Raw genomic sequence first — 14,960 nt, 5'->3', positions numbered from 1 at the left:
GTCCCCAGGATACTGAGATACAAACTGTAGTCAATTAAGCATTCTAGTTAACTATTTGTCTCCTATATCATACATAACTCAGAGGTTTGCAAAAACAAGATTTAATACTAAAGATAAACGAAATAATTCAAAGAGTTCAGAGTACTTTCACTCTCATCACTCTGGTGAAGTCAGTCTCCCAAATGTCAAAAGGTCACCAACTCTGATGATCTTTCTCAGCCTTATCTGAAAACTCCTGTAGCTTTTCAAAATTATATCTGTACTATTCTAACATCTGCATTCTTCTTCTTCTTCCATCCAGTAAATGTACACATTTCCCTAAGGAGCTGTACTTGACCCTCTAGGTGTCTTGTTCTACACTGTGTCTCATATTTCTAATTATCCTTTTACCATTTACCTTCTCTGTCACCTGGGTTCCAAATTACTACTTTTTTTTTTTTAACCTTTTCCTTTTCCCTTGATTTCCCAATCTCTACCAATTCTGTCTTTTTTCTGCTTATAGTTAAAACATAATTCTGCTCATGTCATCCTTCTGATTAAAGACTTTTTAGTAATCTTTAAATAGAAACAAAATATTCTGATATTTTTAGTTGGAGAATTCTTGGTCCTTGGTCCAAAATTAAGAAACAAATTGTTTCATTAGAACTTATTACCCCACAATACTAGATTTAGTATTTAATGCTTAACATTTAAAAACACAAACATTTGGCAAACACCTTTTATTAATGCCCCAAATAATGACATATGTAACAATACACTTGATCAACTTCAGTGTGATTATCTCATATTTTTCAGTTAACTTTTTTCTACTTTACCTACTCTACTCTGGTGAACTTCATGGTGTCTGACATGGAATACCTTTGCTCGGAGTGTACTGTCATGGAAGAAACTATAATGTGTATTTCCATTCATTTGTCTAATCATGAAGTAAAATTCCCAGTTGATATTTACTATACTATATAATACTAACTTAAAGAACATTGAAAGCAGAATAAGATAAGTGTTACGCATTTCAATAAAGCTATTCAAACTTTCAACCAAGTTAGAAAATACACTTAAAGCAATCAGCAACAGTACATGCACTATTCTTATTATATTAGTTGACAACATGTTCTGCTATGGCTAGGTTGACAATTACCCTCTAGGAAACAAAATTTAAAAACAGAAGAAAAATATGATCCCTGTTCTACTAAGGAATTTTACTTTTCTGAGAACTAGATAAATGAGATCCAGATCTTAAAATAATTTTCCACTCCCTTTAACATGACATTTGTCAAATTTTCCATTACCAGATATTTTTATACTAATGCTGCAGTGTAAAGACAGTTACTTTTCTCCACTGTGCTGCTACCACCAATTTGGTGGCTATTAATAGCTGGAAGATTAACTTCTTTTCCCATGAGAGGCAGCAGGGGTATAGAGGATAGAAAACTACATGGAGGGTAGAGGACTGAATTGGGAGTCAGGAGACTTGGATTCTATTTCTGGCTCCACCAACAGCTCACCGAGTGACCTTGGGCAACTCACTTAAGCAGTGTGGGCATTAATATCCCCTAGAAAAAAGAGGATATTACCCTTTTATATACGGATAGGATTATACGATAAGGGTTCAAAGAAAGGCTCTAGAAATGCAAATATGTTTCAACTGTCAATATTACATCTTTTACAGGGAAAGTTGTAACTTACTTTCCAATCATCAAAAACTAACTTACTGTTATCTCTAAAACATATATTTCAAACAATGCTTCACTTTCAGTTTATAAGATAGCCGGTTTATCAAGGCTGATGTTAATATAAACCACAGGTATTATTGAAACAGGTATGTTATTTGCAAATGCAGACCTTATAATAACATTTTAAACTTTAAGACACAATGGAACATGAAATCTAAAGGGACAAGAATTATTCAGAGTCATTATTTTTTTAAATACATACTTACAAGGTATAATCTCTGGGAGTGGCAACTGTGCAAATTCCCATGATGGTGGACCACATTTTCCCTACTGCTAGTAAAGAGTGATAAAAATCACAGTCTTTCGGTAGAACACTGAAGAAATATCCACATGTCCTCTGGGATAATCTAAGCGTACACCCGACATCAAATTTAGTATGATTAGACTGATTAACAATTTGTTAGTAAAGGAATAGTGGTGTTACAATGATATATCTTTAGCTATAATCCTGCTCTCCTGGTAGAATATAAGCTGAAGGAATAGCATGGAGATGTGGTAGTTAATGTGGATTTACATACAAGTGTTTTACTGGGCCTAGAAGAAGAGATGCTACAGACACACAGCATGTGTATGATATAAATCTAAAGAGTTCTTTTCATTCTCCTTAAGTTCAGATAAAATAAAAGGGCAGAAGGCAGATGGTCATTTCAGAACTACTTAGGCTGATTAGTTGCTTAGAAAGCTTCAGGAGCTAACCAGAGCAAAAACAAAATTTAAAGATTTAAATAAAAATTTAAGTCAACTTTCTGTAACTATAAACATAAAAGGATAATGACCCCACTTAATGAAAACTAAAAGAATAAACAACTAAATTTTACTTTGAATACAAGTTTTAGAATATATAAATACAATTACATAATAAATAAATAATTATTATCCTTTAGCTAAGTTAGGTAATGAAGAAGTTTACGTGGGTATGGCAACTGGAGAGGGTTGAGTTGGGGGATCAGAAAGTTTAATAGGCTATAAGAGCTGTTGGATATGTTAGGTCCATGTCTATAAAAGAGATCTGCTGTACTTTTCCATTAGAGGAAAAGGGTGTACGGTAAATTTCCAGAAGAGCAGGCATGGGACAGTTGTAGTTTCCCCTGATTCAGCCTGGGAAAACACTATCTAACAATATTCCGTAATTCTTGTGCTTATAGAGTAGAAGTGATAAGAAGGAACTTGGAGGCAGATTATAATTCCTTTAGAAAGGCCCCATAACATGAGAAAATGAATCACAAAGTTGCAGGCTGTGCCTTGCAGAACAAGAGACCATATAGATGGTGATAGTCAATAAAATACCCTAGCAATGTGGGTGCTACACAGAAAGGAACAGGAAATTAAAAATGCATTGTTATAAGGCACGCTCTTGCAAACTGGAATAGGGAAGACTGGCAGTCACTTGGAAAGACATCTCTCTAGGGTCTATCTAAGGAACTAGTTCAGTGTATCATATACTTACATATAAGAGGTAGTGGGTAGCAATGTATGTTATGGTTTCTGAGTAATTTTGCTATTTCCGTAACATCTCTTGGGACTTTAACTCCTCAACGTATTGTTAAGTGTGCTCCATTTCTATTACCTTGAATGATTATGACCCATGGGATTTATAAGTGAATGGGACTTTTTGAAATTTATGTCCAAATAATAACAAGCATAATGTCAAAAAATTTACAAGAAAAAAATAACTACTATTTTAAATCCAGGATCAATATGTTTTATTTATGAAAAAAAAGTTGTAGTCAGCTATGGTACAAAAGCAACAATATAAGAGGAGTACACCTGCATAAAAAGAATCCACTGTTCATCTACCCAATTATTTATTAAGTACCTACCATACCATGCTAGGTACAGTGGTAAACAAGATAGTTAAGAATTTACATTTTTGAGGGGAGAAGGCAGATGACAATAAACAAATAAATTAGGATGATAATAAATTATCTGTAAACAGAATAAAACAGAGAAATGGAATAGACAGTAATGGGAGATAGAAAGGATGTTTTAACTATGATGGCTAGAATGACAATTCTAAGGATGGTATATGTGATCTGAGACCAATGGCTAAGGAGCCAGTTCTATGAAGATCTAGGGAAAAAGGCAGAAAGAATAGCATGTGCAGAGATACAATAACAACAATGAATTTGTTGAGCTCGAGGAAAAGAGGCTAGTTTGATTGAAGTGCTATGAGTTAGAGGGACAGGCGGAATGAGAAGAGGCTAGAGAGATCAAAAGGGGTAACTTAGGATTTATGGACAAACCAAGGGTTTTGATTTATTCCAAGTACAAAGGGAGATCTGTGGAGGGTTTCAGGAATGGATATAATGTGATCTGATTGATGTTTAGGAAAAACATTGATCTGCTTGCTGTGTCAAGAATGGTCAAGAGAGAAAACAGAAAAATCAGGAACAAGGCTATTGCTATAGCTTAAGCAAGAAATGACAGCTTGGGTAAAAGTGGTAGGAGCAGTGATGGAGAGATGTGAGAAGGGTATTATAATATCTATATATCTAATTAGCTGCCTTATAATAAAGAGTTCACAGAAAGTAGTATATATTAATTCTACATAAGAAAATTAAGAGAATTGACAGTGCTCCATAAAACCATGAACCATTTATGCATGTCATTCCCTCAAATTTGGCATTCTTTTTTTTTGACATCCCCTTCCCTCTACTCCCACTTATCAAGCTTGGGGTTCTGTCCTCTCTTCAGTTCTGATCCATGTAACTGTAGGAGTCTTGGAATCTGCATTTTTCCCTTTCTAGTTTGGACGCTCATAGAGACTTGAGGCAACAGAAACTCTTTGGGGTTTGAGGTTGTAATTTCTTATTCAGAGATGATGAGTGTTATTATGCTGAGGTAGGGGAAAGGAAAGAAAAGGAGTAAAGATAAGTAGGAAATGGTCCTAGAACAAGAGTAGCAGATAGAGACGGTATTGAAAATGAAGTTCAGCTCCTAGGAAGTTGTACCAAGGGCAATTAATGGGTAAGATTTAAGTTGGTAGAATGATGTTAAAAACAGCATCTCTTTTTAGGTTAGATACCCTACTTCCTCTGCATATTCATCTCTAGATACTCTTAAACAATTAAAACAGGTTTATAGACCGTTCCAGGCATAGACACACTATGTTTTCAGATACAAGGCCTAACTGCTCCTCTTCTAATATTTTGTTAATATAGCATTCAATTCTTTCAAAAGGAGCCAATGCATTTTGATCCATGTTTAATGAACCTTGCAAATGCAAAATGCAAACTTATAATTGAATGAGTTTTGATAAAAGAATATACATATTAGAATCTTTTCTTTTTGATAGGGAAGGAATTTAAAAAGACACTGGCCGCTTGAAGAATTTCTCACTAGAAACAGTACTTGGTTGGCACACTTGAGAAATATCCATAGTACCAGAAGGCATTTGAAGGTTAACTGCAAAAGACAATTTTTAAACCAAGTGATAACTTGAATAGAGGCATCTAGCTCCCATTCAGATTCCCTTTAAAATGATCACATCATTTAAAAAAGGGTAAACTTGACCTAATGTTGGTAATGGGAAAAAATTATCATCTGAGTGCCAGAATATCAGCGGACTTTCTGAAGAATATTGTATAGCTCAGACTCTTTAAGGAAGGCATGGAGGAGAATAACTTAAAGTAGTCCCTATCCTTTACCCTTCAATGCTATCCTAAGGAGTTAATAAGCAAAAGACACTGGCAGATGTCAGTAAAGGCCCTTAAATTAGAATGAGGGATGATGGGATAGGTGGGAGTTGGGGAGAATGAGCGAGATACAGCTATGCAATACAGTAAAATGGTAACATCTGAACACTAAAAGTAGTGCTAAGAGGCTCTAAAATTCAGTTCTGGCTCAGCCGTTTCAGTGCAGAAAAAAAATACTAGAAAGTACCCAATGTTATCAGGCTTGTTCCCATCACTGGTGGCTATACCACACATGGATGAGATACACACATGGATGAAATCTGCCCAAAGGGGCAGATTTCCAGCTGAGACTACCTGTGGCTCTGATTCCTTCTCTACATTCCCTGGGCTGTTGGATTAGTGGACAGGAATATATTTTTTCCCTTTAATTTTACAGGAAAAAGCATAATTATAATAAGCAAACAGAAAACTCACTGGACCTATAAAAAGAAACTGTAAAGAAATGACAGAACTGGCATACAAACTCAGACTTTTTGCTAATCCAGATGCCAAGTTCTTGACCACCACACAATGCTGAGCCCCTACCACAGAAGTTAATTAAATCACTTAAACAATGACTAAATAACTAAATGAACATGAACATCCACAATTACACTGATATTTAAAACTATATTTTATAGATTATTTGATATGAAAAAATGTTCATTAATGAGGTAGTATACAGTATGATTCCAATTTTGACAAAACAAAACAAAAACAACCAAAAACAAATCAAAGCACACAAACCTCCTGAGCAAAAAAGGGGGGAAAAGTAATAGAAAACAGAGAAGGAAATATAACCCAATTCATCAAAATGTTGACACAGGTTTATAGCTCACTGGGAAAATAATGAATTATTTTATTTTCCTTTTTATACATTTGATTATTTTATATAATAAATATAATCCTGCTCTGTAAAATAATAAATGACAAAAAAAAAGGGGGAATAATGTTTGGGGTAGAGGGTAGGAAGCCAATAAAAAATCAGCTCTTTCAAACCTCTGAAGATCTCAGGAACTGAAGGCATGAGGTTGTCTCTGAAAGCACAGGGTGGAGTTAAAACAGGAGAATTCTTGGATCTGTATAAGGAAGTTGGATTCCCAGATCTCCCTTACCCCATTACCATCACCTACAATGCCAGGTAACTGCTCCTTTGTTACCCCATTAAAAGACATGAAGTTTTACTCTCTGGACAGGTTGCAGACTGGGGCCAACATGCACAGCTGACACTAGGTGCATTAAATAATTTCTTAATAATAAATGTATGCTGATTTTTCTCCCACTTCTCTATAATACTGGTAGCCAGGCCCATATACCCCCTAAATGGAAAAATCAAAAAGTTCTTTGTAAATGAAACATAAAAATAAAAAAGACTGACATTTGTAGGTTCCCCCAGATTGACTAGTTTTTTGGAGACAGCTATAAAGCAAAGCTTTGTTTAATAAGTCCAACTCTAGTTTTTGCAATACTCATTAATAGTTTAGGAAACATTTTAAAATATTTATATGATGCTTTAAGGCATCCTATAAAAAACTGAAAATGTCCGTTTCAGGATAAAGTGGTGAGTGTTCTATTCATCTGTTCCTGTATTATGGCTAGAGATTCCCGCTTCAAAAAGTTTGTTTACTGTAAGTCCAAAGACAGACTTAAAAAGGAAGTTAGACAAAAACATTTTGTTGAGACTGCCAAGTTTTACAAGCCTCTCAAAAGACTTTTAAGTATTAAAACCACTTTTAAAATTAACTGTAAATGCATGCACTGAAAACATGGATTAGATGGAGAAGAAATACAAATATTTTCATCATTAATAATCCAGATTCTAAAACAATGTAACATGGATTACAATGTAAGTATATTAACATTGTGTACTTGTACAGTATTATAGAGTATTAAATTTGCTATTAATAAAACCACAGCTAAAAATAAAAACAAAAACAGTGAAATCATAATGAAAACATAATTAACTGGCATGACTAAATTACATTTGCTAAGTGGTTATAAAAATTATAAATAAATATTTGGTGAGTGGCTAAGTGGTTAAAAAAGTAAATAAAGTTTGGATATTCATCTGCCATTCACTATCTCTCAAATGTGTAGGATTTTAAGATATATAATTGATGTATGGTAGTGTAATAAAAGCAATAAATTGGGCATTTTGATTTTGACACTAAAACACAGGAGAAGCTGATGAAGTACATAAGAAAGACTTGAAAAAGGTTTGATAAATTGACTGCCTATACCTCAAGAGAAATATCCACAAATGTATTTATTGGTGGTATTGCTCTTTAAGCTACTTAAGCCTACCTATAAGCGCAATCTAGTCTACTTCGGTATTTGCATCTTTCAAATATTTCAGTTCTCCAGGAAGTCTATCTCACAGATTTGGCTGAGGACTGTGAAATGTTCCAGTAGAAAGCAGAAAAAAAAAGGGGTGGGGGAAGAGATTGCTTCATGTCTGTTTCCCTAAAATTAGTTTTAAGAAATGTCAGTATATTCTTACTTCTAATAGATGTTTTTAATAATATTTTATTTAATTATAAAATATTTCCTTAAATAGGCCCTAAAATTAAATGTTACACATATTAGCATATGTATAAATATGTGAAATTATATACTTAATATATATATATTATATAACATAAACATGTCACTTCTTACCTGATCCTACTAAAATACATTAGCAAAACCAGAGAAGAAATAAGGTGGTGGTGTTGCAAGTGAGCTAATTCTTCAGCTCTCATGATTAGAAGTTATAACATCTAAACACTAATGAATCAAGAAACAGCAGTATAGCATACTGTTTAGAAATATTGTAAATACTGTCCGGGTATGGTGGCTCATGCCTATAATCCCAGCACTTTGGGAGGCTGAGGTGGGGTGGATCACCTGAGGTCAGGAGTTCAAGATCAGCCTGGTCAAGGTGGTGAAACCCCTTCTCTACTAAAAATACAAAAAAATTAGCTGGGCATGGTGGCGGGCACCTGTAATCCCAGCTACTTGGGAGGCTGAGGGAGGAGAATCACTTGAACCCGGGATGCGGAGGTTGCAGTGAGCTGAAGTTGTGCCATTGCGGTCCAGCCTGGGCAACAAGAGCAAAACTTTGTCTCAAAAAAAAAAAAAAAAGAAATATTGTAAATACTGTAAGTTTGTTATATATAATCATCCGGCATATATTCCAATAGAAAAAAGAAAAATCCCCAGTAATTTTATATCTTCCTAATGATAGTTTTAAGAAATGTTGGAAATGTCCTTAAAACAGTTGTCAATGACAAGTCAAATCCAAATAATTTTAAACCAAATGCTTGGTTTTAATCCATCACTACTATAAGAAAAAAGGAATAAACTTACACACAAATGCTTCCTAGTAGCAAAAACTGAAAGGCTCAAGTAAGATAAGGCCTTTACTTACTTTAACTATGATATTTCTATGTCATGGGAATTATATAGTTTAGCAATCTATATCTATTTTTCACTGAATCTCTACTTTAAAAGAGTGGTTCTAACCACTGGCCACCAGGAAAGTTACAATGGGGATCATCTTATACACACAATTGGAATTTAGTACAGATGGTTTTAGTGTTTATTTAAACTTCATTATTTCATAATTCATTGCTCACAGCAAAATGACATGTTCAGAGTCATGATAGCAATTATATTTGTTGTTGTCAGAGTTGGAGTCATGTTTCTTATTTTCCAGGTAGAAGTCAGGTAAAAAGTAATGCAAGTAATACACAGTAATAACACATATAATTAACATAATGGAGATTTAAAAAAATAAAACTTTCTTCGCAGACTCAAAAATATGAATAGGAGGCAACATATTACTTCATTGCTCCCAAAATGAAATGCTATCTCCTATTATTACTGAAAAGAGAAAGTAAGCAAATAAAATCTGAATATCTTCATAACTTAAAATTGGGTTACATCAAAATCAAAACCAACCATGAATAAGAGAGAAAAAGATACATGTAACACATTTGGCAAAGGATTTAGAGCTTGTGTATGTGTGTGTATGTATGTCTACGTACATATGTGTATATAGCTTGGCTGGTCTGTCTCTGAGAGAAATAATTCTTACAAAATAAAACAGATAAGAGCAAAATAAGGCAAAGGAAGAGGTAGTTAATTCAGAACAAATTACAATTAGACAAAAAGCACATGAAAAACTGTTCACCTTCACCTTCATTACCCACTTACAATGGTAGACTACAGTTTTAATAGTTCTGGGGGTGGGGAATCTGACAATGCATATCAAATGCCTTTAAAATATACATACTGTTTGATTAAGCTATTCTTCTTCTAGGGGCTTAGCCTAAGGAAATAATTAGGCAAGTTGCAAAATAAATACACGTGCACAGACATTTAGTGGGGTGTTGCTTATAACAATAAAGTGGAAACAAACTAAATGTTAATTAGCAGGAGATTAGGTAAATATAATATGCAGTTATTAAAAATGACTTAAATTCATATTTGTTGATGGGAAAATGTGTCTACAGCAAGTGGTTCAGTGAACAAGAGGCTGGTTATCAACTATATGTATAATAGATTCCATTGTTTTTGTTTTAAAAAAGCAAACCACAAATGTATGCTTAGGAAAAAAGTCTAGTAGGCTATTAAAACTAAATACTAATATAAGTCAATAAAGTATATCTTGTTTCTTTTGGTTTGACTTTTTTCCAAATTAAAATAAACAAATATTTATTGCTAAGACAGTAATAAGGTTAAAACACTAGTGAAAGGAGTAAAAAACTTAAAAGCCATGGGTATACAAAGAAATATATGCAGGCAAAGGAAAGATGATCCATTAAAAGGAAGGTTTAATAAAGAAGGAAGTATCTGAATTGGATTCTCATTGTGGAGAAAGATTTAGGCCAAGAAGTGGGATGGAGGTAGAGAAAGCAGCATTTGAAATTGATGGAAAAGCCTGGAAATTGCAGAGGCCAGAAACAGAAATCATGTTAACAGAAGGTTGGGATACCAGGTGCTGGACAAAAGTATGCCTATAGCTTGACACTGGACTTGGAAAGCCTTTGAAGACCCTTCTGAGAGGTCTACACTTTATTAGGAAGATCACTTTGTTGGCAGTGTGAAGTGTAGACTGCAGTGGAGAGACAAGAGGGATTAAAACTAGTTTAGATGTCACTATATTATTCATTTCTTATGGCAATTTTTCTAAAAATATTTTAAGATAAATTAAGAAACATCTTTTTCTCTCTTTGTTTTAAATAAATCTCTAAAACACAACTACTAAATGGCAATTCATGTGGTTTCTTAAGTAGAGGGGGCTTTATATTTATTTTTCAGGTTTTTGAAATATTTCACAGATGGTTCCTTTACATAAAATAAAGACGCTAGATAATTTATCACTAATGTGCTTAAAATGCCTCTCTTAAAAATGGGCAGGACTTTTGGGGTCATCTTTTGATGTGCCATATCATGTGTTCTGAATGATTTTACCCAGAGGAACTAATTTATCAAAAATTTAAGACTGCAAACGTTAAAAGATTTACGGAGCTGTATGTTATTGTAAAGGAAGAATGCAGTATTTAGCAAACATGAGTCATAGGCTGCAAAGTAGGGTTCATGACAGAGAGACATTGATGAATGCGATTAGATCTAATTGAAGTTTGGTACAAAACGATGGCAAGGATTCTTCTTTTGCAAGCAAGCACTCCTGTTAATATGTACGTGAGGAGAAATTCTGGGAAACTATGCTAAATCAAAATTAGTTGGCAAAGTTCTAAAGTGAAATCAAATATTAATGTATGCATTTCAATAAACACTTCTAGGCTTCAGACGATTGATACAATTAGTGTACTCATCATAAATCTGGATTCTTTTTAACAGCCTTATGACTCATGGAATTCATAGTTGCAAATGATACAGGTAAATGAATTTTTACTATTTATAAGATATGTAAACTTCTAAGATAAAGTACCATTAAATTAACCAAACTAATATAAGATAAGGTACCACTAAATTAATCAAACTAATAAACATTTTATAATACACTTACGAGACACTATCATGGTTAGGGATGTATTATACTTCCCTACGTATTAGTTCCCTAATACGTAGGGAACTATTATCCTAATACATAGAGAACTATTATAATCCTTTAAATTAATCCAGCATTTTGAATAATAAATCAACCTGTAACCTTTTGATATTTCTCTGTGGGAAATAGCAGATACCATGTTTCTCTCTCAGTTTCATTTTCCCAGTATTTATACTTACCAAAGATGGAAAAGAAGGGACAATACAAAGAACCTTTTAGTTCACAGTAATATTTGCAGCTATAGATGAATAACTAAATACTGTCTTATGTACATGGGAACAATGAGTCAAACAAAATGTATTTAGGTCTACAAGCATGATTTCCATTGTTTCATGATTAAATTTTGTTGCCAAATGGAAGAAATATGGAAGATTTGGTTTATTAACATTTTCTGCTTTATATTTGTTATATGAGAAATTAGTATAGAGATTTCCTATCTTTCAAATGAAATTTCCTTGGATTCAAGTAATTTTAGGGAAAACTTAAGCTTATGTGTGAACTCTATATTCAATCAGAATATTGGTACTATATAAGAGACTGGTTCTCCTAGTATCTTTTACTGTACTTTAAGATAAAATCACCAACATTGGGTGCAAAATTTTAAAAAAGGAAAGGTTACAGACAGAAATATTACCAAATGTGAGTTTCCAGATGGATAATGAGGAAATCTTGACTTTTCATTTAATGTCAGAAATTTTATCAGTTCTGTAAATAAATCATGCTGTCAGCACCCCTGTCGTGTACTACACTCAATAAGTGTGCTATCTGTTTTCCAGACCCCAAAATAGGTACATATTTTACTCTTAGTCAATACACTTATTTGGAGGTAAAGATTTCAAGTCAAATAAATATCTATCCAAAAATCAAGTCCAGTTATTAGAAAATAATTAAAATTCATAAAATGTACAAAATTAGCTTCTTCCTGCATAAGAATTTAGGCTTATTAATTTAAGAAAATAACAAGTAGTCTATGTCACAAAAATACAAAATATTGTATCTAGCAATCTCTTCAGTCAAATTTATAAAACACTTATGAAGAAAACTCTGAAACTTTGCTGAGGAACATACAAAAAGATATGAATATAGAGAGACAAATTATTTTAGAGTAAGAAGATTTGATATTGGAAATACGTGAAGTCAATTTATGAATTAAAAAAATTTAATTTCCTTGAAACTAGAAATTATTCTGATATTCATTTCCTATACAAAGCAAAGAATATTTTTCAGACAAAGAATAATGAAGAAGGGCTAGCATACTGTATACAAAAATACTATAAAGTATCACATATTAAAATAATAGCTACTGGCCCTAAGACAGACAAACAGGCGGAACAATAGAGTAGAAATCGAGTAAACAGAATTATATATGACTACTTATTGTACAAAAAAACACAGTTGCTGTAAGGATGCATTGCCAATATATCTATATAAGAATGCTCGTCTCCTTGGAAAAAATAAATTTAGATTCTTGCCTATCATTTAACACCAACACAAATTAGGAGAAAGTGGAAAGGAAAATTTAAAAACTTATGAATGGAAAGGCCTTTTGAGGAAAGATCCCGAAGGCATTGAGAGAGAGAAAAAAGCTATTTTACTACATAAATGTTTTAACTTTCAGCATTAAAAAGGAAACCTCAAACAAAAGCAAGAATAAGTGGTAAAACTTGAAGGGTATAGTTATACTATGTATATTACAGGAAAAAGTCAATATCCCTTAGTGATTTCATCCTGTCCTATGGCTTTAAATATCATCTAAATGTTAACAACTCTCAAAAATTTATATTTTAGCTTAGACTTCTCTCCTGAACTTCAGATTCTTAACTGCCTACATGAGGTCTCCACTTGGATGTATCTTAGACAAATTTAACATGCCTAGAACAGAACTCCTAATTTTCTACAACCTCCACCCTGTATACCTGCTCCATCTGAAGTCTTCCTTATCTCTCTGAAGGTGACTCTATTCTTTTAGATGCTAAGTTCAAAAATTTTAGATTCAATCTTAGGCATTTCTTTCTCTCCTATTCCAAATCTAATTTTCTTGGAAATCTTGCTGGCTCTACCTTCAAAACATTTTAGAATCTGACCACTTCTCACCAGCTCCGTTGCTATTATCCTAGTCTGAATCATCACCATTTTTTGCTTGGGTTATTCTAGTAGCCTCCTCATGTTTCAGCCCTTGCCATAGTATAATCTATTCTCACCACAGCAGTCAGAGAGATTATTTAAGACCACAATTGAGATATGTTACATTTCTGCGCTGACCATGTCATGGCTCCTTGTTTTATTCAGAGTAAAAGACTAATTAAGTCCTTATAGTAACCTAGGAGGCCCTATGTGATCTGCCTTCCTTCCCTTTCTCTCTCTGATCTCCTCACTACTTTCATTCTCTTTTTCTTTGTACCAGTTACGTATCCTCACCAGCCTTTGAATATGTCAGGCAAATTCCTATGTTAGAGATTTTGCACTGTGATTGTGTCCCTCTACCTAAAAAAGTTTCTTCTGCCAGATATTCATATAGCTAATCCTGTGAACTCCTTCAAGTTTAATCAGTGAGATCCTCTCTGACCATGCTATTGAAAATAGCAATCTCTCTCCTCCCTGGCCACACTCCTGAACTCCCTTTATTTCTTTCTCATAGCATGTAGTAACTTCTAGCATTCTGTTTAATTTATTTACTATATTATTGTCTTTCTCTACTAGAAGTGAGCTCCTTGAGGGTGGTGGAGTTTGTTTCATACTTTGATCCCTATCATCAGACAAGTGCCTGAAATACTGCTATAAGTTAAACACTGTTGAATGAATGAAAAAAATAACCTACACTTAAGATCTTGTAAAAAAGTAACCATTGTTGAAAAAGATGACTATATCAGAAAAATGTACAATGGATGGCTGGGCAATTCACAGAAAAAAGAGTCTTCAATTAAAAAAAACACACTCAACTATATTAGTAATGAAAATGGAAAAAAGATAGTATTTATGACTATTGGCAAAGTATCAACAAGCATTGCCATTACTTTCAATGATGAAAACCACAATTACTTCTGCATCAACCTAAAAATTAGCAAAGACAGAAGTGGGAGAATGTCCAAGATTAAAAAAGACTGCAGAGGCATGAACCTTGTTTGGATCTTAATTCAAACAAATCATAGAAACAATTTATGAGACAATGGGGGAAATTTGGACACATTAGATATTTGATGACATTTTTCTTTTATACATACTTGATGTAAATGGAAGAAATGATGTGCTGTCTGAGATCTACTTTAAAATAATCTAGTGTAAGAGCTGGGATGGAGGAAAGTAGATGGGTTTTCAAGATTAGACATGCTTGTAAGATAAGATAAACTTACAAGCTGGTAAGTTTTAAAGTTAGGTGTGTTGGACATATGGTACTCATAGTATCCTTTGTGCTTATATACATGTTTGTAATTGATTTACTAAAAGCAGAAATTAAAAATATTTTAACACCAAAAGCTGGTGAGGCTAAAACAAAAA

General features: G+C 33.4%; 1 protein-coding gene across 2 annotated transcripts in view; it reads right to left on the bottom strand.

Moving 5' to 3' along the window:
• Window positions 1–14,960, bottom strand: part of KIF18A (kinesin family member 18A) — an 85,597-nt gene that overhangs the window by 13,571 nt on the left and 57,066 nt on the right. The gene's annotated exons all lie outside the window — the stretch shown is intronic.

The sequence above is a fragment of the Trachypithecus francoisi genome, unplaced genomic scaffold (assembly GCF_009764315.1).
Source record: "Trachypithecus francoisi isolate TF-2019V2 unplaced genomic scaffold, Tfra_2.0 Lachesis_group8, whole genome shotgun sequence".
Taxonomy (NCBI): Eukaryota; Metazoa; Chordata; class Mammalia; order Primates; family Cercopithecidae; genus Trachypithecus; species Trachypithecus francoisi.
Note: the sequence above shows the minus strand (reverse complement) of the source record. Positions and strands in the feature narration are given on the sequence as shown.